Source organism: Sapajus apella, unplaced genomic scaffold (assembly GCF_009761245.1).
Source record: "Sapajus apella isolate SASKATOON/1434 unplaced genomic scaffold, GSC_monkey_1.0 scaffold3, whole genome shotgun sequence".
Taxonomy (NCBI): domain Eukaryota; kingdom Metazoa; phylum Chordata; class Mammalia; order Primates; family Cebidae; genus Sapajus; species Sapajus apella.
In genome coordinates, this window is record NW_022436943.1 from 18,060,133 (window position 1) to 18,085,769 (window position 25,637).

Consider the following 25,637-nt stretch of genomic DNA (forward strand, 5'->3'; position numbering starts at 1 on the left):
TATTCCACAGATAAAAAGTGTTTTTTTCCTTCTTTCTCACAGCTGATGGAAATTTCAAGTTACCTTTCTTCCATAAACTACATCCAACATTTTTCACCATTTGCACTTTTGAGATTCTTTTAAATGCAGCAAGAACTTAAAGATACTTGCAAAGCAATCTGAGTTCAGAACCTTCCTAGATTTTTATTTAATTTTTCTCCTCAATCTCTTCATTTGAGAGCAGATTTTTAGGTCATTTTCTTTTGTTGAATCCTAAGGCCCCAAAGATTGGATGAGGCATCCTAGTTTTTGAGATGTTAACATGTGAGAAAATATGCATCTTAGAACTGAAGGAGGCAGGGCCAGAGGTCCTAGGACAGATTCTGTTTGGTGCTCCTGCTTGGAGGAGGAAGCTACACAAGGCTGTCACAGGGAATGCTCTCACCTCCCACCAGATGGCCAGCACTGGACTGGGCAGTCTGTGTGCGGGTGTGAGCCATGGTACCCAGTGCCAGATCGCGGAAAGGAAGCTGGGAGACTGGCCTGCGGACTGGGGTGAGGTCACTGCTCCTTCCTTTCAGGCTGGAGCTACTCTGCCAGGGCTTAAAATTTTAAATGGGAAGAAAGGGTTAGCATTTTTGAGAAAAGAGAGAGTAAATCATAGCTAGCCTCCTCCAGCCTTTTTTTTTTTTTTTCATAAGACACCAAATTAAACATACGCTCTCTCCCAGCTGTGATTGTCCTTCAGTTACAGAGAGTGAGAGCAGAGCTAGACCATGTCTGACACAGCGAAGCAGCTCATTCCTTTAAGGACATTCACACTGATGTCCTATTTTCAAACCATTTGAAAATTGCGTCATTCTGCCTCCAGTACTGGCAGTTTCTCTGTTCTGTGATCGATGTGATTCACAGGAACTTTTTAGGTAACAAAATGAGCCAGGGGTGTGGAAATACGACTTTTATATTGGTCTGGGATTGGCTATGAGTGCCAGCATTTTCATTGGAGGCAGTTTGATTTGGGGCAGGAAAAAAGGATTCTGCAATTTGCCATGAAGGCTCTAGGAGAGCAGGTCAAGGCAGCCACGCAAATCCTAAAGAATGATTGTAGTAGGCTGGACTGCTGTCAATGGGAGCTGGCGAGGTGGCCAACTTACCTGCATGTGGGTTTGCACTGGCCACACTGGTGACTTCACCAAGACCTCTCAGTGTCCTAGGAAGTGCCATTCTTTCTTCCTACTTTCTAAAAAAAGATAGAATCTCTATGGGAAGATTGGGTGTTTGGTAAGTATTTGAGGATCTACAGTGATGATCCCTCATCCTCCAAACAAAGAGGATAGTGAAACTAAATAAAATATCTCACCAGCTAGGTGATGCAGGTTTTGTGGACTTTGCAACACTTGTGATCATTATGGCCATGAAGTTAACCTTCCTGTTGGGTCCCCACCGTGGACAACAATCTTGTGTATGTAACAGTCTGCCCTGTCATCGGCACATTTTCAGTCTCTTGGGTTAAGAACCTAGGCAGTGCTATCAGAGAGCTGTTTGCCAGAAAGCCTGCACTGCCGCATCACCTGGCCTGTATTCTGCTGCTAAGCCTCATCGTTTGTGCAAACACATAGATTAGTTACCTAAATTGGGCCCTGGATATATTAGACACTTCCATCATGACTCCAGTATATTACATATTCTTTACAACATCTGGTTTTAAAGTTGTTCAGCTATTTTTTTTTCTTACAGAGGTTTTATTGCATTTGGTCCACAGTTGTATGTCACATTATTTCACGGGCAGGGGTCCCTGTAAAGTACTTGGCGGGACATGTAGCAGGCAGAGATACAGAAGTATAGCTGGTCAGGCCCAGAAGGGGAGAAAGAGGGCTGGGGGCTCCTTAAAACCTACTGAGGGGCTGGGTATGGTGGCTCATACCTGAAATCTCAGCACTTGGGGAGGCCAAGCCCGGTGGATCACCTGAGGCCAGGAATTCAAGACCAGCCTGGCCACCATGGTGAAATGCGTCTCTATTAAAAATACAAAAATTAGCCAGGCGTGGTGGAGCACCCGCAGTCCCAGATACTTGGAGGCTGAGGCAGGAGAATCCCTTGAACCCAGGAGGTGAAGGTGCAGTGAGCCAAGACGACTCCACTGCACTCCAGCCTGGGCAACAACAACAACTATAAAAACCTACTGAGACCACCTGGGGGTGCTTAGCATGGAGACAAGGTCAGGCTTAGCGCCAACAACTTGGAATTCCACTTCCTTGTACAGGCCTCACTTTCCCCACCGGGCCCCAGGACAGGTCTGAGGGTCTGAGATCTGATGGTCTGAGGGTCCTAGGGAAATCCAGCCACTTGGGAGCCTGAGATATCTAGCAACGTGGCCAGGCCCCCTTTCCAGGAGACTCATTTCCCAGCACCCTCTCCACTGTCCCCACCCCATTCCTCGGGGAAAAAAGTGTATATTTCTTTTGTTAATACTTCCTGAAACTTTTACGGGTACCGAAACCACAAGCTGATCTGCTAACAAAAGGGGGAAGAGGCGAGGCAACCAAAAACCTTTGAGGACCAGTTCCCTCCAAGCCCAGGTCTTTTCTCTCCAGCTGAGCTCGGCCCACAGCCTGGACGTGCCAGCAGGAACCCTCACCCTACACGTATCGGGATAGGACCTTGACCCCTTCTCCCATAGCCCGGTGGCTCAGTCCTGCGAAGGACCAAGGCGGGGGAAAAAGCCCTGCTGCCTGATCCCACGATGCCACTCACAGACCCTCGGTTGATTGGCAGCACTGTACAAGGAAAAAAAAGGTGAAAACAGAAAAATCCCAAAACCCAGACGGGGAGACCATGTGGGGAGAGAGCATGCTGGGAGCCTCAGTAGCCGGCCTCCTCCTGGTAGTAAGAGGGATATTCAGGGACTTCCCTTGGGTCCGGACAGTCGCTGTGGCCCAAGGGAGCCCCATTGGCTTCCGTGCTTTGTGGGCAGTACTTGTGGTCCTGTACCTGCTGGCCCAGGCTGAAGACCTGACCACTCTGGTTGGCGCTTTGCATGTAGCCCATCTGCAGTGACATGGAGGAGTTGTCACACTTGTCAGTTCCCAGCTTGGTGTCATTGATATGCCACCTCGTCCCAGGAACCATCATGCCCACCTGGCTGGCACACTTGTTTGTACCTATCTGGAGGCTGATGGTGGAGTGGTCCATGGGGGACAGGATGTGGTTCTTGGAGTTGTAGAGCTGCCTCCTCATGCCTTATGCAGTCATGCCAGACTGGCTGGCACATTCGTTGGTTCCCGTCTGCAGCCCAACGACACACTGGCGGGCCTTCATGGTGGCATCATTGAAGTTCCGCTTCTGCTTTTCCAAGTACTTGACGGTGATGTCCACAGCGCTCTGCAGCCCCTTAGTCTTGGCGTTCCCTGCCAGGGCAGGAAGAGGCATCTCACCTGCATCATGTTCCCACCTTCAAACAGGTCAATGGGGTTCATGCCGTAGTTGATTCTTATAACAGAATACCTGAATCTGGGTAAAATGTAAAGAAAAAGAGTTTATTTCTGAGAAGCTGAAGGTCGAGGGGCTGCATTAGGTAAGGGCCTTCTTGCTGGTGACATTAGGTAAGGGCCTTCATGCTGGTGAGGACTCTTTGTAGAGTTCTGAGGTAGCACCGGGCATCACATGGCAGGAGGGCAGAGTGTGGGTGCTCAGGTCTCTCTTTCTGTTCTTCTAAAGCTGTATTCCCATGATAACACAAGACGTCATATTCCCATGATAACTCAATGAACTACTAATTCATGAATGGATTAACCGATTCACAAAGGCAGAGCCCATGTAACCCAATCTTCTCTTAAAGGCCCCACCTCTCAATACTGCTACTGGAGATTAAGTTTCAACATAAACTTTGGAGGATATAAACACTCAAACCATAGCATTCACCCCTGACCCTGGAACTCATGTCTTCTCACATACAAATTCATTCATTCCATTACCATGATCCTAAAGTCTTAACTAATAGTTTTACAAGGATATTTTAGAATTGCTTATTCTGTATCATTTTTCTATTTAATGTGTAGATACATATCTTCTTTACTTATGGAAAATTTTTATTGAGATATAGTTTTAAATATTACTGTACTTTGGTTATCATTTTCTTCTTCAGAGACACCAGTAAAAATATTCCATCTCCTTGTGTCTTCCTGATTTCCTTTAAGTTTTTTTTTTGCATCCGTTCCCCTCTGGGCACCTTGTAATTTATTCTTCATTTTCTTCCCATTTCTTTCCTGAGTTCACTTATCTTTTTTTTTTTAATTTAATTTTTAGGTTCATTTCTGCTTTTAGGCTCTGTATTTCTGATTTAACAATTTTCTTTTTTATATTCACAACCACAAGTATTTGTTTGAGGATATTTAACTCAGATTGTATTGATGTTTCAGATTTCTTCTGCTTCATTGTTTTTGTGTTGTTGTTGTAAAAGATAGAATGCTGTTTTTTATTTCCTATTGATGTGTTATAGCAGCAAGTTAAAAAAAATTTTATTTTACTTTAAGTTCTGGGTTACATGTGCTGAACATGCAGTTTTGTCACATAAGTATATGTGTGCCATGGTGGTTTGCTGCACCTATCAACCCATCATCTAGGTTTTAAGCCCTGCATGCATTAGGTATTTGTCCTAATGCTTTCCCTCCCCTTGCCCCTTATCCCCTCATAGGCCCTGGTGTGTGATATTCCCCTCCCTGCATCCCTGTATTCTCATGGTTCACATTGTTGGTTTTTTTGAGAGACTTCAGAACAAAAAGAAACCCATTTTTATTAGCAATGTCTGATGCTTTGCAGTAGGTTTGTGTGGATGTTTCTACTTTTTCCTGTTTTGATTCATTTGATTATCAGGGCTCCTTGGTTCTGTATTTTGTCAGTCCTGCCCTTCTGTGCAGTTTCCTTTATAACATCTGTTGAGTGGCGGTGGTAGGCAGGGTTGGCTTGTCTTGTTTATCATTGATTTCTGCGAGATCCTTAATTTTTCACTCTTAGTTTCAACTTTTCCTTCACTTCTTGGTCTCCAAGAGGTACCACCTCGTCTGTCTTACCTGATTCTCCTCCAGAATCACAGTTTCTCTGAGGCAGCTGGACTGTGCGTTATCAGGTGCTGATCTGTGCTCAGCGTTTTGGTGTTTATTGTCTCACTTACTCTTTTCTGAGGGTGGTTTTTTCTGTGTTCCCTTTGGGTCCTCAGCTCCTCCCTGCTCTCCCTCACAAAGTCTTTTCTGCCTCTTCTCCTCTATTCTGTTAGAATTAATTTGTTTGCTCTTGTACTTACAGGTAGTTTGAGATTGTGTTTTCTAATTCCTAGAAATGCTGAAAGAATAGGTCTTGTGGGTTTCATTTGTCCTCCTTATGATTTTATTTTATTTTTCGTGTGCATAATGGGGAGTTTCAAAATCAGCATGCCACTATTACTCTCCAAACCTCAGAGTCCTTCTGTAATCACGGTTTCATAAATGAAGAAATTAAAAGCAAATATTTATCCTTACTTTTATGTTTACATTTTTCAGAAAAGCTGGAGTTTTGAGGTCTTTAACTTTAATATAGTTAACACCATACTAAATGGCATTTCTCTAACCTTTATTGTAGTTGTTTGCACTAAAGATCGTAACTTTTGTTGTTATTCAACAAAATCTGTTAGTTTTGAATAACAGATACTTTATTGCCTACTGTTTCTTTTTTCCTTTTGAAAATATCATCACTGAGTTATATGCATCTTAGACATGATCAAAGATCATCTAATAATTCAGCCTTATTTGTAGATGAGTTGACTGAGTTTCACAGAGGTGATATGGCTGCCTTAGATTGCACAGCTGGATGGAGATGTAAGACGCTGGATGGAGATGTAAGAGGGAGATGGTGACGCAGGAGCAGATTTGGGGATGAGTTCTTCTTGGCTTATGTTGAGATTTAAGTAAGAGTAGGAAATCAAGGTAGAGATACCCAGAGGGCAGCTGGAATCATCAACTGAGTGTGGGAAGGAGAATTAGAAAGACCAGCAGTTGTCTGCTGAGAGGTGATATAACTGCACTGCAGGACAGGAGGTGTTTGCAGTAAAGCAGAAAGATGAAATCAGACATCAGAAATCAGAGGAATCCTCAGAGGATCTACTTAGTGTAGATCTCACCTCTTGGAGAAAGGTTTAGCAAGGAAGTTGTTACATATAAAATAAAAATAGTGACTCTAAAAGCACTTTAACCCACCGGAAACTGATATCTTGATCTCTCTCAGTAAGATGTTGGTTGTCAGTTATCATCATAATTTGACTGTGGAAGAAAACAATCAGGGTGAAATGAAGAAAGAACTGCAGAGAATCAATTGACAAGCTTATCTTTCAAAACTCCATGTACAGAAAAAGCTCAACAAGGAGGGAAGAACCACCTCTGTGAATTTAATGAAGTTTGAATGACAGGCTGGGCCTCTTGATTGGCAATATTCAGGCTCATTGTGCGCTCGCACGCGTGTGCGCATGTGGGCGTTTTAAACTGTTGTCCTAAAATAACCTTTTTTTTTCATTTGCTTTTTGTGGTTTGCTTTACTAATGCCTTGTGTAATGTGAGCAGACAATGGTAATTCCCCTTTAAAATACAAACCTAAAGAGTAGGTTAAGAGAGGTCCACCATAAAACTTGTTCCTGTCCCTACTAATTTCTCCTGCTTGTTTCAGCACTGGAGGCTGATCCTGCCTTTTTACCGTGATTATCCAGGCAGTGCTACAACCTGAACAAATATTTATTCTAGCCAGAAAACACTTCAAATGGCAAGATAACTCTTTCAATATTTACTATTCTGCAATTGGCCAGAATGCTGCTAATGACTTTTAAACACGCAAGGAAAGGTTAATAGATATGAATGATAGCTGTTACACTCTTAAGTTACTTGGTTAGTGGCAAATAATGGTACAGGGCATATAATGATTGATGAAATAACTACTATAAAATAACAAAATAGTACCATGCAAATGGGCTTCTTTATACCGGCAGTGGGTTCTACTCACAGCAGGTTTTGCTGCACATGCAAGAGCAGCTCATTTACTTTTTTTTCCACAAAAATGTATTTAATAAGCTTGTTATATAAAATTAAACACTTAACATTTGTCAACATTTTATCATAATTCAAACTCACTGATATCTAACTGGGAGTAGTTTGTATTCTGGAAGACTTCCTAAGCTAAAAGTATTTTACACATTTACAACACATGTATATATAAGTGAAGAACTACTTCAAATAATGTTGAAATTCACAGAATTCTAGAGATTTATAGTTATAGTTTAGAAGTATCACCAATTTGTCTGCAATCAAATGTACAGGCGCTAATTATGAAAAATGTTTTAACAACTATTAAGCCAAAAGAGGAGAAAGAATGGGAGGGAAGTATATGCTTTTAAAGTCCTGTGACAAATACTTAGAAGATTAAAAAGTAATCATATAAAATCGATTTAACAACCCCATTTTTAAAAAATCCCTGATTGTCATTTTTGGTAGCGTAACCCAGTCTATCAGAAGGCAGTGTGCTCTGCCATCAGGAACGCTGCACTGTCTCATCAGAGCCGTGCTAGATGCAGTGACAGCCCTGGCTGAAGACAAGGAAGTGGATATCAGCAACTTTGAGTTTCACACACCTTCTGCATACAAGCTAAGTGCTTATGCTTATATGTATTCCTGAAAGATTAAAAGGCCCGTCACCCATTCAAAAAATACTTTCTCAACATGCTTTAAAACGGTTCCTTCCTTTTTTTTTTTTTTTTTTTGAGACAAGGTCTGGCTCTCTTGCCTAGGCTGCAGTGCAAGGGTGGAATCTTGACCTGCAACCTCAAGGGCAACTCCTTTCTGCCCAGCTCATATGACAACTTCCTTGATCAATCTTCAGTAGGATGGATCCACACTAAGATCCTCTAAAGAGAATTGTTTATAAATTATCTTATCCTTCTGCCTTTATGCAGTCACCTCTTCTACAACTCTTAATCTTTCTAATTCTCCATTTCCAAGCTCAGGTGGCTCTTAGAGCTGCCCTCTGGCCATCTCTACCTGGACTTCCTATACATGCTTAAAGTTCATCATGTCCCCAAAAGAACTAATTTCCACATCTGGTCCTGCATCACCATTTCCCTAATTCCCAAATTCCTGTAGATGATATCTCTAGTGGGTTTTGAGTCTGTCCCTCTCTGATTGTCATTTTTGGTAGCTGCCCACAGCAGAATAGGTCCTTTCAGGCGAATACATTCCTGCAAGAGTGAAGCCACTTTGGCTTCTCCCTGTTTCTTGTAATGGTAAAACCCAGGAGAATTGGTGAATAAGAACCTGTTTAACCCTCTTCCCCTTCTCCCCAAGGCTACTCACCAGTGGTGCTAGCAGCTGCATTTACTCTGAGATAACTTCCGGGAAGTATCTCACTTTTATTATTTTCACGTCTCTCTGGCATAGTGACTTTGGAAACAAAATCCATCATTCTATTTACAGCATTCTGTCTTCAGAGGTGGTATTTTCATTTACAAAATGTAGTAATTCTTGATCACTGAAAATGTCAAATACGAAAAAACGTGGCATTCCTACCATTGTTCTCAAACAGTTGTTGGCCAAAGATTCACTTGATGAATCCAAGTTTTCCGAAAAAGACAATTCTGATGATTCAGAGAGTTCTCATATCAGTTCTGTTTAGAAATAATTTGAAGAACAATTTTTACATTTTATGTCTACATTGAAAATCAGTCAGATTTGCTTCAGCCTCAAAGAGCACATTTATGTAAAATTAAATGAGCACTGGTAGTGAGCTGCATTTTTTTTTTCCAAACAGGAAAAGGGCTAAAGATTTTTAAATCTTCTACAGAATCAGATCTTATTAGATGCATTTTCTTCACCTACTCCTTAAGAAAAGGGAGCCGACATATAGCTCTGAAATAATTCAACTGAGCCTTCCAGAAAGTGGTTGCTTTCTGGACACTGATGCAGGCAGTAGAGACATTGGTGAGAAGGGCTTTGGTGTCAGTTAGTCCAGAGTTTGACTCTCTGCTCATTTATCTCATTATCCTTAAATCATCTAGCCAGGTGTTTCTGGAGAACCCAGTGGCAAGTTTCAGGTCCTAGGTTTATAATGATGTTAGTTGGAGAAGACAGACAATGAAAAAAAATTATACCACAGTGAAAATCAAGACAGGGCCACTCAGAATTTCTGGGTTGTCTGTAACTGACCAGATGGTCAGAGAAGTTCCTGAGGTGTTCTGGTCTGTCAGTATCTGTGTGAGCTGGGCCAAGTTTCTTAGCTTCTCAGTTTTCAAACGTGGTTGTTGGGAAGACTCCGTTCAATAATAATTGCAAACCACTAAGAACGTAATATGGCATGTAGAAAGCACATGATTATCATAATCTGATATTGTTTTAAGTTTCCCAAAGACAGGATTTCAAATTGTTTTGTTCTCTCACGGCTATATCTTCAGTGCATGGAAATATGCCTGACACATCGCTGGCATCCAATAAATATTTATTGGCCGAATAACTTTAAGGATGAAGAGAACCATGATGGAAATAAAAGGCAACAATGCAGATGAAATTAAACTACAGAGAAGTTCATACACTGCTTGCTGGGGCCTTGATAAATTGAACCCAACAAAGTCTAGTTTTGGGGGAATCCAAAATGAAAACCAAAAATACTCAGTCCGCTCCTCTCATCTTTATCCACTAGAGGGAGTCTGTTACTTAACATGAGACAGCTTTCTTCAAGAGCAGATGAAACTTCTTTAAAATGATGAGTTGATGGAACAATGATTAGAGCTAATAACCTGTCCTGCACATTTCTATTTAAGTAGATGGTTAAAATAAGAAGTCTCAGGCTGGATGCAGTGGCTCACACCTGTAATACCAGCACTTTGGGAGGTCAAGGCAGGCGGATCACCTGAGGTCATGTGTTCAAGACCGGCCTGGCCGACACGGTGAAATCCCGTTTCTACTAAAAATACAAAACTAGTCAGGCTTGGTGGCACACACCTGTAGTCCCAGCTACTTGGGAGACTGAGGCAGGAGAATCACCTGAACCCAGGAGGCAGAGGTTGCAGTGAGCTGAGATCACACCACTGCACTCCAGCCTTGGTGACAGAACAAGACCCCATCTCTAAATAAATAAATAACAGTCTCAGATCACATCAAGTAGTAATCAAAAGAAATTATCAAAATGTGATTCCTACAGTCATTCAAACTTTGTGAAAGAAGAATGAACATTAAATAAATCATTTTTATTTTATTAGCAGAAAAAAGCAAAATAAGTAAAGGTGAATATTTTTTAAAAATCTTTGGGCATTCAAATTATGATGCTTTAAAAATATTATCACTTGATTGTTTTAGGAATGAAAATTAGCAAATATTCCTTTTTTGCATGTTTTCTTGAAGGCTCAATCTAGACAATTTGAGAATCATAATATTTTGCATTTCATTACAACTTCTTTCTGTCTCTTATTCTTGGATATAGTTTGTAAAGTATAAATTGTCCCTGTAAAAACCAATGTTGAGCATATGTTGAAATGGTGAGACAGGAAGCATAAATAGAACACTAATCCTCTAACAGAGCCGGGAAATCCTCTAACCTCTGGGGACTCATTGGTAAGTGCTGCCTCTGCATAATGTGCAGGTTCTCTTCTTGGAATTCTCAGGTAGGACACTCTTTTGCTTAAACTGAGATTTTGTTATCACAATTAGAACAATTTTAGAAATGCCTTTCGAACTTATTGTATATGTGTACGTAATAGAATGTTGTTTGGAATTTTTCATGTTGGAATTTCAGTGGCTCAAAGCTATGAACAAAAGTCATTACATGGTTCAAATTTTAAATTCAAGAAAGCATCTATGTTTAAAGCCAACTATTTCCCAAAAGGCTAACTAGAGAGAGACCACTCAGAGCCAGCTGTCTTCTCTGGGTACTCCATGCCTTCCTGCAGAGAGCGTTTAAGGCAGCCTGTCTTAGAAGGTACAGTTGGCACAGAGAGAGATGTTTGCTCCCAGGAAGCCAAAGAGCTGGAGGTGCCAAAAGAATCTTCATAAGGCATGGTGCTGTCTGAAAGAGAAGAAAATAGATACTTATTTTTAAAATGTCTGCTTAAGCAGGGGCTTGTCAATCTTTCTTTTTCTCCTTAAATAGGGGGAAAGCAAATTGGGTGACCTGCTATCTCAGGAACTGCCAGGTTAGGAGGGGGGTAAGAGGGAGGGTCAGGGCTGTCTGTGGTTTCTGGGAGGTGAAGATAATGGATCCCCTGTGTTTTTGCCAGCTAGAGAGATTGTTGCAGAGAGGAGAAGGGTAATTTTTTTTTTTTTTTTTTTTTTTTTTTTTTTTTTTTTTTTTTTTTTTTGTGGAGACTGGGCCTCACTATGTTGCCCAGGCTAGTTCTAGGCTCAAGCAATCCTTCATCTTTGGTATCCCAAAGTGCTGGAACTATAGGCATGAGCAACCATGCCAGGGTTTGTTTCATTTTAAAGGATTCATTTCTGTTCATTTTAAAAAATTAACTCACAAAATTTAATTTGAAGATTTTCCCCATGACTCCAGCATTGGCAAGATCCAACTATCCAGTCCCAGTCTTTCTCCTTTACGAAGGAGGCATGATTTGCTCTTTATGGAGCTTTCCCTTTTCCCTCTTCTAGTTGCTGGTTCCTTCGGCATCTTGAAACGCATGAATATATCCCTACTTATGCAACCTGAGTGATGTGGCAATCACCTGCTTGGTTGTCCATAGTTGCTGATCTGGAGTGCTGTGCTTAGGGATGGGCTATGGCTCCAACATGCCCTATTGAAGTGGGTTTTAGCCTTTAAAGCTGTCCTGATTCACTTCTAAGTTTGGACACATCCGCTGCCAACCCCCAGCTGGGATATTCATATGACTTTTCTCTGATGCCATCATCTCTTTGCTTTCCTTCCTGTGGTGTTTGCAGCATACCTATATCTCCAAATCCTTTATCTCTAAAGGGTCTGTTATTGTACTGAGTGGGGAAACATTTAAGGCCTTTCCTGTAAGATTCAAAATAATACTAGAATGCCTACTTTCCCCAGTTTTATTCAACATAATACTGAAAGTCCTGGCCAGAGCAATTAGGCAAGAGAAAGTAATAAAGGGGCATCCAAACTATAAAGGAAAAAGTCAAATTAGCCTTATGCACAGAGCATTATCTTATTCTTAGAAAGATATAATGATTTCACCAAAAAAAGTGGTTAGAACTAATAATTCTGTAAAGTTATAGTATACAAAATTAATATACAAAAATTAGTAGCATTTATACATACCAACAGTGAACAATCTGAAAAAGAAATCAAGTAAACAATCCCATTTGTAATAGCTACAAAGGATATAAAATACCAGAAATCCTAGCCAGAGCAATCAGTCAAGAGAAAGAAATAACAGGCATCCAAATAGAAAGGGAGAAAGTCAAATTATTTCTTTTCACAGACAATATGATTCTATACCTAGACAATCCCAGTCTCTGCCCAAAGGCTCTGTGATGGTTAATACTGGGTGTCAATTTGATTGGACTGAAGGATGCGAAGTATTGTTCCTGGGTGTGTCTGTGAGGGTGTTACCAAAGGAGATTAACATTTGAGTCAGTGGACTGGGAGAGGCAGACACACCCTCAAACTGGGTGGGCATCATCTAAGCAGCTACCAGAGAGGCTAGGATAAAAGCAGGTGGAGGAACATGGGAAAACTGGACTGGCTTAGTCTTCCAGCCTACCTCTTTCTCTCATGTTGGATGCTTCTTGATTTTGAACATCACACTACAAGTTCTTCAGCTTTTGGACTCTTGAACCTTCAAACACTGACTGAAGGCTGCACTGTCAGCTTCCCTACTTTTGAAGTTTTGGGACTCAAACTGGCTTTCTTACTCCTCAGCTTAAAGACGACCTATTGTGGGACTTCATCTTGTAATTGTGTAAGTCAATACTCCTTAATCAACTCCCCTTTATTTATATTTACATCTATCCTATTACTTCTGTTCCTCTAGAGAACCCTGACTATTACAGGCTCCTAGATCTGATAAACAACTTCAGCAAAGTTTCAGGCGACAAAATTAATGTACAAAAATTAGTAGCATTTCTATACACCAATAATGTCCAAGCTGAGAACTAAATCAAGTTCTCTTGGCTCTCAGTTTGGACATTATTGGTGTATAGAAACGCTACTAATGCTTCTGTGGCTTCAAAATAGCCAAAAAAAAAAAAAAAAAAGAATAAAATATCCACAAACACAACTAACCAGGGAAGTGAAATATTTGTACAATGAGAATTACAAAATACTGTTCAGAGAAATTAGAGATAACACAAACAAATGGAAAAATATTCCATGCTCCTGGATAAGAAGAATCAATATTGTTGAAATGGCCATACTGCCCAAAGCTGTTTACAGATTCAATGCTATTTCTATCAAACTATCAATGGCATTTTTCACAAAATTCAAAAAAATTACTAAATTTATTTGGAACTAAAAAAGAGTCTGAATAGCCAAATAAATCCTAAAGGAAAAGAACAAAGCTAGGAGCATCACAATACCCAATTTCAAACTATACTGCAAGGCTACAGTTACTAAAACAGCATAGTACTTGTTTAAAAACAGACACGTAGACCAATGAAACAAGCGAGAACAGAGAAATAAAGCCTCACACCTACAACCATCTAATCTTTGACAAAGCCAACAATAACAAGCAGTGGGGAAAGGACACCCTATTCAATAAATGGTGTTGTGACAACTGGCTAGCCATATACAGAGGATTGAAACTGGACCCTTGCTTTTCACCATATACAGAAATTAACTCAAGAGAGTAAAGACTTAAATGTCCAACCCAAAACTATAAAAATCCAAGAAGAAAACCTAGGAAATACTATTCTGGACATCAACCCTGCCAAAGACTTCATGACAAGGACTCCAAAAGCAGTTACAACAAAAACAAAAATTGGTAAGCAGAACTTAATTAAATTAAAAAGCATCTTCACATTAAAAGAAGCTATCAACAGAGTAAACACACAGCCAAGAATGGGAAAAAATGTTTGCATGTAAACAAATCAACAACCAAAACCCAAATAACCCTGTTAAAAAGTGAGCAAAAGACATGAACAGACACTTTTGAAAAGAAGACATACAGGTGGGCAACAAGCACAGGAAAAAGGGTTCACTATCACTAATCATTAGGCAAATGCAAATCACGACCACAGTGAGACACTATCTCACACCAATTAGAATGGCTATTATAAAAAAGTGGAGAATAACAGATTCTTTTGAGATTGTGGAGAAAAGGGAACATGTATACACTGCTGGTTGGAATGTAAATTAGTTCAGCCATTGTGGAAAGCAGCCTGAAGATTTCTCAAAGAACTTAAAATAGAACTGCTATTTGACTCGGCAATATCATAACTTGGTATATACCTAAGGGAATATAAATTGTTCTGTCATAAAGACGCATGCATATGTTCACTGAAGCACTATTCATAATAACAAAGACCTGGAATTAACCTATATGCCCATCAACAGTGGGATAAATAAAGAAAATGTGATACATATACATCATAGAATACTACACAGCTATAAAAAAGAATGGGATCATGTCCTTTGCAGCAAAATGGATGGAGCTGGAGGTCATTATTGTAAGTGAATTAACACAGAAACAGAAAACCAAATACACAGTAACAGAAAACCAAATACCGCATGTTCTCACTTATAAATGAGAGCTAAACACTGAGTACACATAGATACAAAGAAGGAAACAATAGACACTGGGCATACTTGAGGGTGGAGGGTGGGAAGAGGGTGAGAAATGGAAAACTATTTATTGAGTATTATGCTGATTATCTGGGTTACAAAAGTATTTGTACACCAAACACTCACAACATGTAATTTACCCATGTAACAAACCTGCACGTGTATTCCTTGACCCTAAAAATTGGAAAGAAAAAAAAGAATAAAATACATAGGAATCAATTTAATCAAAAAGTGAGTGATCTATATAAAAAACAAACAAACAAACAAACAGCAAAACAGTGATGGCAGAAATTGAAGAGAACACACAAAAAACGGGAAGTTTTTCCATGCTCATGGATTAGAAGAATCAATATTGTGAATATAATACTCAAAGCAATTTATACAGATGTATTGACATTCCTGTAAAAATGTCAATGATATTCTTCACAGAACCAGGTAAAAAATCCTAAAATGCATATGGAACCACAAAAGACTCTTAATAGGTAAAGCAATTTTGAGCAAAAAGAACAAAGCTGAAAGCATCACACTATCTGACTTCAAACATTAACATAAAGCTATAGTAACCAAATGAGCATGAGACCAGCATGAAAACAGACACATACCAATAGAACAGAATAAATAATTCAGATATAAATCCAGATATTTACAGGGAACTCATTTTCAACGAAGATGCTAAGAACATACAATAGGGAAAGGACAGTCATTTTAATAAACCGTGCTGGTAGAACTGGATAACTATATGCAGAAGAATAAACCTAGAACCCTATCTCTCGCTATACACAAAAACAAGACAAATCACAATCCATTAAAGACTTGCATCTAAGACTTGAATCTATGAAACAACTAGAAAAAAAGAGTGAGGGTATGCTCCAAGACTTTGGTCTTGGCAGATTTTGGGGGGTACGACCTCAAAAACACAGGAAACAAAATGTAAAACTGACAAATGGTATAACATCAAGCTGAAAAGCTTCTGTATAACAAAAGAAACAATCAACAAAGTGAAGAGACAATTCACAGAATGGAAGAAAATATTTGCTAACTATATATCTGACAAGGGATTTATAACCAAAAGATCTGAATAGATATTTCTCAAAAGAAGACAAACGGCCAACAGGTATACGAAAATGTGCTCAACACCACTAACCATCAGAGAAACATAAATCAAAACCACAATAGATGTCATCTCACACCAGTTAAAATGGCCTTCATCAAAAAGATTATTATATAATAAATGCTGGTGAAGAAATGGAGAAAGAGGAATCCTTGTACACTGTGTGTGGGAATGTAAATTAGAATATCCACTATGAAGAACAGCACGGAGTTTCCTCAGAAACACTAAAAATAAAATCACCATATGATCCAGCAATTCCACTTCTGAGTATACATCCCAAAGAAAGGAAATCAATATATCAAAGAGATATCTGTAACAGCTTGGCTCACAGGGGATTGGTCAGGAGTGGGAAGTCACACGTTATGTTCCTAATCTAAAGCAATGCAGCTGTGTGAATTCCCAGCAACTCCTCAAACTGGGCTCAGAAATTGTGAGAACTGTGGAATTTACCTGTTGTAAAAACTGTAGGTATCTGCGGTGGCAATGCTGGCTGGTAAGAACATTTTGCTTACTTACCTTTTACCTACAATGGGAAGTCCCTTCTGAGTCCAGGCCAGTCTGATCTAGGTGGGGAAGATAGAGCTGCAGAGGCTATCTACATGCTGCTCTTTTAGACTTCTAATCAGCACAGGTGCATCTCCATTCATCTCCTGCACTCTAACACTATCCCTTTGACAGCCCAGTCAAATCTTAGCTGTTTATTCATTGGCTTGGTCCCTTCTTGTTGGGGGAAGAATTCTAGGCTTCTCTAGTCAGCCAACTTACTGATGCCACTCCCTGGGATATTGAATTTTATCAAATGCTTTTTCTTTGTCCATTGAGACGATTACATGGTTTTTGTCCTTCAGCCTATTGATATGATGTATCACATTGACTGATTTGTGTAGTTGAACCACCTTTGTATCCCTGGAATAAATTCACTTGATTATGGTATATTATTTTTTTGATGGGCTGTTGGACACAGTTTGATAATATTTTGTGGAGAATTTTTGCATCCACATTCATCAGTGGCATTGTCCTGTAGGTTTTCTGTTTTTGTTGTGTCCTTGTCTGGTTTTGGTGTCAGGGTTATGCTGGCATCATAGAATGAGTTAGGGAGAATTCTTTCTCTTCAATTTTGGAAAAGTTTGAGGAAAATTGGTGTTAGTTATTCTTTAAAATTTTCTTTAAAAATTGGTGTTAGTTTTTCTTTAAAATATTTGGTGGAATTCAGCTGTGAAGCAATCAATTCCTGGCTATTTCTTTGTTGGGAGACTTTTTATTATTACCTTAATCTGTTTTTTTTTTTTTTTTTTTACTCACCCAGTTGCCAGGCTAGAGTACATGGAGTGAGTGGTGCAATCTCAGCTCACTGCAACCTCTGCCTCCCAGGTTCAAGTGATTCTCCCGCCTCAGCCTCTCAAGTAGCTGGGCCTAGAGGTGTGTGCCACTACACCCAGCTAATTTTTTTTTTTTTTTTTTTTTGGTATTTTTAGTAGAGACAGGATTTTACCATGTTGGCCAGGATGGTGTCAATCTCTTGACCTCATGATCTGCCTGCCTTGGCCTCCCAAAGTCCTGGGATTACAGGCATGAGCCACTGCACTCAGCCTATTACCTTGATCTTATTACTTGTTATTGGTCTGTTCAAGTTTTCTATTTCTTCCTGACTCAGTTGTGGTAGGTTGTATATGTCCAGGAATTTATTCATTTCCTCCAGGCTTTCCAGTTTTTTAGTGTGTAGTTGTTCACAGTAATCTCTGATGATCTTTTGTATTTTTGTGATATCAGTTGTAATGTCTCCATTTTCACTTTTGATTATGTTTATTTGGACATTTTTTATTGGTCTAACAAATATTTTTTCAATTTCACTTATCTTTTTAAATAACAAATTTTGTGTTCTGTTGATCCTTTGTCTCTATTTTGTTCAGTTCTGCTCTGATCTTTGTTATTTCTTTCCTTCTATAAATTTTGAGTTTGGTTTCTTCTTGCTTTTCTAGTTCCCTGAGGTGTATTGTTAGATTGTTTATTTGAAATATTTCTACTTTTTTGATGTGGATGCTTATTGCTATTATAAACTCCCCTCTTAGCACTGCTTTTGTTGTATCTCCTACGTTTTGATTCGTTGTGTTCTGATTTTCATTTGATTCAAGACTTTTGATTTCTTCATTAATTTCTTCCTTGACCCAGTGGTCTTTCAGGAGTCTGTTGTTTAATTTTCATATATTTGTATAGTTTCAATGTTTCTCTTTTTATGGATTTCTAGTTTTATACGTTGTGGTCTGAGAAGGTACTTGATATAATTTTTATTTTTAAAAATTTGCTGAGACTTGTTTTGTATCCTAACAAAAGTTATGCCTGTTCATTTAGGTACTCCCCATGGCTCCTTTTGCTATTCAGTGACAGACTTGAGTAGTCGTCATAGGTAGCATATGGCCTGTTGAGCCTATAATATTTACTCTCAGGCACTTTGCAGAAAAAGTTCTTCAAGCACTGCCTAAGATATCCAGCAGCAAAAAACCATGGCATAGTTTTTGTTCAAATGGGGAATAAATAGAAACGCTTGTCTCTATTTTCTGATAACTCAATAAAATGATGGTAATGTGGGTAGACAGGAAGGTGGGCTGTAAAAGAATTAGAGAATTTAATAAATTTTCTGAAAGACGGAAAGGGCTGGGAACTTTAAAACAGAAATAAAAATTTTGAAAAAGTAGGCCAAGAGTAGTGGCTCACGCCTGTAATCCCAGCACTTTAGGAGGCTGGGGCAGGAAGATCATGAGGTCAGGAGTTCAAAACCAGCCTGGCCAACATCGTGAAACCCTGCCTCTATTAAAGATACAAAAGATTAGCTGAGCATAGTGGCGCGTGTCTGTAATCCCAGCCACTCGGGAGGCTGAGGTAGGAGAATCACTTGAACCGGGGAGGTGGAGGTTGCAGTGATCCAAGATGGCGCCATTGCACTCCAGCCTGGTGACAGGGTGAGACTATGTCTCAAATAAATAAGTAAATAAATAAATAAATAAAGGCACATGGACCAATGGAACAGAATAGACAACCCAGAAATAAACCCAAACGCTTACAGGCAACTAATCTTTGGCAAAGCAAACAAAAACATAAAGTGGGAAAATTACATCCTTTTTAATAAATGGTGCTAGGATAATTGGCAAGCCACATGTAGGAGAATGAAGCTGAATCCTTATCTCTCAGCTCATACAAAAATCAATTCAAGATGGATTAAGGTCTTAAATCTAAGACCTGAACTCTAAAAATTCTAGAAGATAACATTGGAGAAACACTCTGGACATTGGCAAGGATTTCAACTATTTATCTTTGTTTTTATTGCATTTGCTTTTGGGTTCACCAAGAACCCAAGGAGATTTTGTTGGGCAAAAGAAACAGTCAGCAGTAAACAGACAACTCACAGAGTGGGAGAAAATGTTCACAATCTATACATCTGACAAAGGAATAATATTCAGATTCTACAATGAACTCAAACAAATCAGTAAGAAAAAAACAATCCCATCAAAAAGTGGGCTAAGGACATGAATAGACAGTCCTCAAAAGAAGATATACAAATGGCCAACAAACATGAAAAAATGCTCAACATCACTAACGATCAGGGAAATGCAAATCAATACCACAATGTGATACCACCTCACTCCTGCAAGAATGACCATAATAAAAAAAATTTAAAAAACAGTAGATGTTGGCATGAATGTGGCGATCATGGAACACTTCTACACTGCTGGTGGGAATGTAAACTAGTACAGCCACTATGGAAAACAGTGTGGAGATCCCTTAAAGAACTAAAAGTAGAACTGCCATTTGATTCAGCAATCCCATTACTGGATATCTACCTAGAGGAAAAACAGTCATTATTTAAACAAGATACTTGCATAAGCACGTTTATAGCAGCCCAATTTACAATTGCAAAATCGTGGAATCAACCCAAATGCCCATTAATAGATGGGTGGGTAAGGAAAGTATAGTATATATGATGAAATACTACTCAGCCATTGGCAGCACTTGCAGTGACCTGGATGAGGTTGGAGACTATTACTGTAAGCGAAGTAAGTCAGGAATGGAAAACCAAACATTGTATGTTCTCACTGATACGTGGGAGCTAAGCTATGAGGATGCAAAGACATAAGAATGATACAATGGACTTTGGAACTACCCTCTCTGCTGAGAGCTGCAGACGATGGGACAACCTGCCTGCAGAGAGGAGCCACCCACCCTAGGGCCTCCTCTCTGCCAAGAGCTGCAAACAGTGGGACAACCAGCTGCAGAGAGGAGGTACCCTCTCTGCTGAGAACTGAAAACTTGGGACGACCTGCCTGCAGAGACGAGCTGCCCTCTCTGCTTGGAGCTGAACACTTGTTGGGACACCCTGGCTATGAAGAGGATCTGCCCACTGCAGGCTTCTCTGAACTGTTCTATTACTCAATAAAGCTCCTCTTTGTCTTGTTCACCCTTCACTTGTCTGCATGCCTCATTCTTCTTGGTCCTCATCTTGTTCCAAGAACAAGAACTTGGAATCTGCTGAATGGTAAGGCTAAAAGAGCTGCTATAACACAAACAGGGCTGAAACATGCCCCTTGCTGGCCACGTTGTAAGCAAAGAGAAGGAGAGAAGAGCAGCGGCCCTTTTGGGAGCCAAGAGCTGGGAGCTCCCTGAGTCAGGGCTGTGATTCCCTCTTTGGGTCCCTGTGCATCCTGGCATCTCCAGGCTTCTGGGTGCCACCACATTCCCTGGTGCCAGCTGGGGAAGCTGCTTGCAATGCACCTGGTCAAGCTTCAGCCTTGCAGAAAGCTGGCACCAATGCCGGCACGGGGAGCTGCTCACCCCATGGCAGCAGCTGGTGTGCCTGACTGCGCAGTGGCCAGACCCCATGCTTCTTGCAGCTCCATGCCTGACACCAGTCTACCTTAGAGGCTTGGGATTCAGGCCAGTAGCGTGAACTGAGTGCAGGCTGCCAGGCTGAGTGGGCCTGAGCAAAACTCGAGCAAAGGCGCCACCGGCCACAGGCTTCTGGCCAGAAAAGCAACACCCCAAAGAGCCCATAACAATAATATTAAAGAAAATGATAGCTATTACCTGGAGGGAATGTTTTTATGACTAACTAAGAGGCTGCTGTTTAAAAACAAGGATGAAGAACCTATTTCATTCCCAAAACTTTTTGGAATAAATTGGGCCCTCTGAGTGGGCAGTCAGAGTTTAAAACTGCTTACTCAATCTTGGAATGAGCACGTACTCTGCAGTCTCTTCATTTTGTTCCTTTTATGTTGATGAGAGATACAGACTAAAGGAAGCATAACCTCAGACTTTGCTCTCTTTTTGTGCTCAACTCAAACCACAGAAGAAGACGGAATTGCTAAGTCAACTGCTCCCTTAAAAACAGCGCAGAATCAATCTGTTTCTTCTAAATGCCATCTCTTGTAGCTACAGTGTTGAAAGGCTGGGTGTTTCCACTGAGCCTCATCACTGTTTAATCTGGCTACAATACAGAACCATACAATAAACCACAATGTAAAAAAACCGGTTTGACAATGATCATGGTTTCTAAGAAAAACCTCTCTGATTAAATTAACATTTTAAACACCAATACTTTTTGAAATTTTTTTTGTGAGTATATATCAGGCGCATATATTTATGGGGTACATGAGATTTTGATTCAGGTGTACAGTATATGATTATCACATCTGGACTATTGGGATATCCATCACATGAAACATTTATCTTTTCTTGTGTTACAAACAATCCAATTATATTCTTTTCATTATTCTGAAATTTACAATAAATTATTGTTTACCGTAGTCACCCTGTTGTGCTATCAATACTAGATCTTATTCATCCTATCTGACTATATTTTTGTGCCTGTAACCATCCCCCACCCATCTACCACCTCCCTTCCTAGTTTTTGGAAGCCATCAAACTACTCTCAATCTCCATGAGTTCAATTGCTTTAAATTTTAGCTCCCAAGAATAAGTGAGAAAATGCAAAATTTGTCCTCTGTGCCTGGCTTATTTCACTTAACATAATGCACTCCACCTCCATCCACGTTACTACAATTGATGGATCTTATTCTTTTTTATGGCTGAATAGTATTCCATTGTGGATATATACCACATTTACTTTATCCATTTATGCACTGACAGACACTTAGATTGCTTCCAAACTGGAAATTGTGGATAGAACTGCAACAAACATGGGAGTGAAGTTATCTCTGATATACTGACTTCCTCTCTTTTGGGCATTTACCTAGCAGTGGGGTTGCTGCACCATATGGTAGTTCTAGTTTTAGAGTTTTTGAAGAACCTCCATACTGTTCTCCATAGTGGCTGTACTAATTTACATTCCCACCAACAGTGTACAAGAGTTCTTTTTTCTTCACTTCTTTGTCACTTTTCAGATCTTAGAGTAAAACCTTTCAGTTACTTTTCATTCAGTATGATACTAGCTGTGGGTCTGTCTTATATGGCTTTTAGTGTGTTGAGATATTTTCTATACATGGGTTTTTGAGTTTTTTTTTTTGTCATAAAGGGATTTTGAATTTGATTAAATCTTTTTTTTTAGCATCAATTGAAATGATTATATGGATTTTGTCCTTCTTTCTGTCTATAGGCTGTGCCACATTGATTGATTTGCATATGTCGAGCCATTCTTGCATCCCTAGGATAAATTTCACTTGGTTATGATGATTTTTTAAATGTATTGTTAAATTTGGTTCAATAGTATTTTGTTGAGGACTTTTGCGTGAATGTCCATCAGAGATATTGGCCGGCATTTTCCTTTTTTTGATATATCTTTGTGTGATTTTGGTATAAGAATAAAACTGGCCTTGTAGAATGAGTTTGAAAGTATTCCCGTCTCCTCTATTTTTGGAATAGTTTGAGTAGGATTGGTAGTAGTTCTTCTTTAAATGTTTGGTAGAATTCACAGTGAAGCCATCAGGTCACTGATGGCATTTTTTGCTGGAAGATTTTTTATTATGGCCTTTATCTTGTTACCTGTTACTGGTCTGTTCAGGTTTTGGATTTCCTTATGGTTCAATCTTGGTAGGCTGTATATGTCTAGGAGATTATTCATTTCCTCTAGATTTTCCAATTTATTGGCATACAGTTGCTTATAGTAGCTATTAATGATCCTTTGAGTTTTTGTGGTATCAGTTGTAATGTCACCTATTTCATCTCTGATTTTATTTACTGGGTCTTCTTCCATTTTTTCTTAGTCTGACTAAAGGTTTGTTGATTTTATCAATCTTTTCAAAAAACCAACTTTTCTTTTTATTGATCTTTTGTATTCTTTGTTTCAATATCATTTATCATTGCTCTGATCTTTATTAATTATTTTCTTCTACTAATTTTGGATTTGGTTTGCTATTGCTTTTCTAATTCTTTAAGATGCATAATCAGGTTTTATATTTGAAGTTTTTCTTATTTTTGATGTGGGTGCTTACACTGGTAAATTTTCCTCTTAGTAATGCTTTTTCTGTATCCCAAAGGTTTTGGTACGTTGTCCTTTCATTATCATTTGTTTCAAGAAATTTTTTAAATTTTCTTCTTAATTTCTTCTCATTGACCTACTGGTCATTCAAAACATATTGCTTAATTTCTATATGTTTGTATAGTTCCCCAAATTCCTCTTGTTGTTTCATTGTGGTCAGAGAAGACTTTGTATACATTCCATTTTTTTGAAATTTTAAAGGCTTGTTTTATGATCTAACTTATGGTTTATTCCCGAGAATGATCCACGTGCTGAGGAAGAATGTGTATCCTGCAGTCATTGGATGAAAAGTTCTATAAATATCTATTAGGTGCATTTGGTCTACAGTGCAGATTAAGTTCAATGCTTCTCTGCTGATTTTTCTGTCTGGATGCTCTGTCTAATGCTGAATATGGGGTATTGAATTCTCCAGCTATTACTGTATCGGAGTCTATTTCTCTCTTTAGCTCAAAAATAACTGCTCTATATATCTGGGTGTTCCAGTGTTGGGTGCATAAATATTTAAAATGTTATATCTTCTTGCTGAATTGGCCCCTTTATCATTATACAGTGATCTTTTTTGTCTCTTGTTGTAGTTTTTTCCTGAAATACATTTTGTGTGATATGATTTTATAGCTTTTCCTGCTCTTTTTTGGTTTCCATTGGTATGAAAATTTTTTTTTTTACATCTCTTTATTTTCACTCTGTGTCATTATGGGCGAAATGTGTCTCTTGAAGCCAATAGGTAATTGGATCCGGTTTTTAAATCCACCCAGCCAATCTATTTCTTTTGATTGGAGAGCTTAGTCCATTTACATTCAATGCTATTATTCATAAGTAAAGTCTTACTACTGCCAGTTTGTTATTTATTTCCTGGTTATTTTGCAGTTTTGTCTTTTCTTTTCTTTCCTTTTCTTTTTTTTTCTGCTTTCCTTTTGGTGAAGGTGATTTCCAATGGTTGTATGTTTTAACTTCTTGATTTTTATTTTTTGTGCATCTGTTTTTACATTTTTTGATTTGAGGTTACCATTAGGCTTGAAAATAACATCGTATAACCCATTATTTTAAACTGATGACAACTTAGCACTGATTGCATAAACAAACTAACAAGCGAAGAGAAAACTGATACAAACTACACTTTACATTTGTCTTTGCACTTTTGAATTTTTTGTTTCTTTTATTTCTATCTCATTGTATTGTCTATATCTTGAAATGATGTTGTAGTTTTTTTCTTGCTTCATCTTTCAGTTTTTCCTCTCAAGATATGAGGAATTTACACATCACAATTACAATGTTTTATAATATTCTGTGTTTTTCTTTGTACTTTCTATTACCAGTGAGTTTTGTACCTTCAGGTGATTTCTTATTGCTCATTAATTTCCTTTTCTTTCAGATTAAAGAACTCCCTTCAGCATTTCTTGTAGAACAGGTGTGGTTGATGAATTCCCTTAGCCTTTGTTTGTTTGGCTAAGTCTTTATTTCTCCTTCATGTTTGAAGGATATTTTTGCTGGATGTACTATTCTAGGATAGAAGTTTTTGTTTTTTTTCTTTCAGCACTTATATATTTCATGCCACTCTTTCCTGGCGTTGTAAGATTTCCACTGAGAAGTCTTCTAGATGTATTGGAATTCCATTGTATGTTATTTATTTCTTTTCTCTTGCCACTTTTAAGATCCTTTATTTATCCTGGTTCTTTTGGAGTTTGATTATTAAATGCCTTGAGATAGTCATATTTGGGTTAAATCTGCTTGGTGTCCTATAACCTTCTTGTACTTAAATATTGATATCTTTCTCTAAGTTTGGGAAGTTTTCTCATTATCCTTTTGAATACACTTTCTACCTTCTACTCTGTAAAGTCTCTACTCTTTAAGGCCGATAACTCTTAGATTTACCATTTTGAAGGTATTTTCTAGATCTTGTGGGTGTGTTTCTTTCTTTTTTATTCTTCTTCCTTATTTCTCTGCTGAATGTTTATTTTCAAATAGTCTGTCTTCAAGATCACTAATTCTTCTGCTTTATCAGTTCGGCTAAAAGGCTGTCATGCATTCTTCAATATGTCAGTCACATCTTTCAACTTCAGAATTTCTGTTTGATTCATTTTAATGATTTCAATTTCCTTGTTAAATTTATCTGATAAAATTATGATTTTTTTCTCTGTGTTACCTTGAATTTCATTGTTTCCTCAAAATTACTACTTCTTATTTGTCTGAAAGATTATATATCTTTGTCTCTCCAGGAGTGGCTACTGGTGCCTTATTTAGTTCATTTGGTGAGCTCATATTTTCCTGGATGGTCTTGATGTTTGCAGATGCTTGTCAGAGTCTGGGCATTGG

At 38.9% G+C, this 25,637-nt stretch overlaps 2 pseudogenes; one reads left to right on the top strand and one right to left on the bottom strand.

The window, feature by feature from the left end:
- The first annotated feature begins 906 nt into the window (after positions 1-906).
- On the top strand, positions 907-1,907 carry LOC116529917 (annotated as a pseudogene).
- A 907-nt stretch (positions 1,908-2,814) lies between these two features.
- Positions 2,815-6,259, bottom strand: LOC116529923 (annotated as a pseudogene).
- Between the last annotated feature and the right edge of the window lie 19,378 nt (positions 6,260-25,637).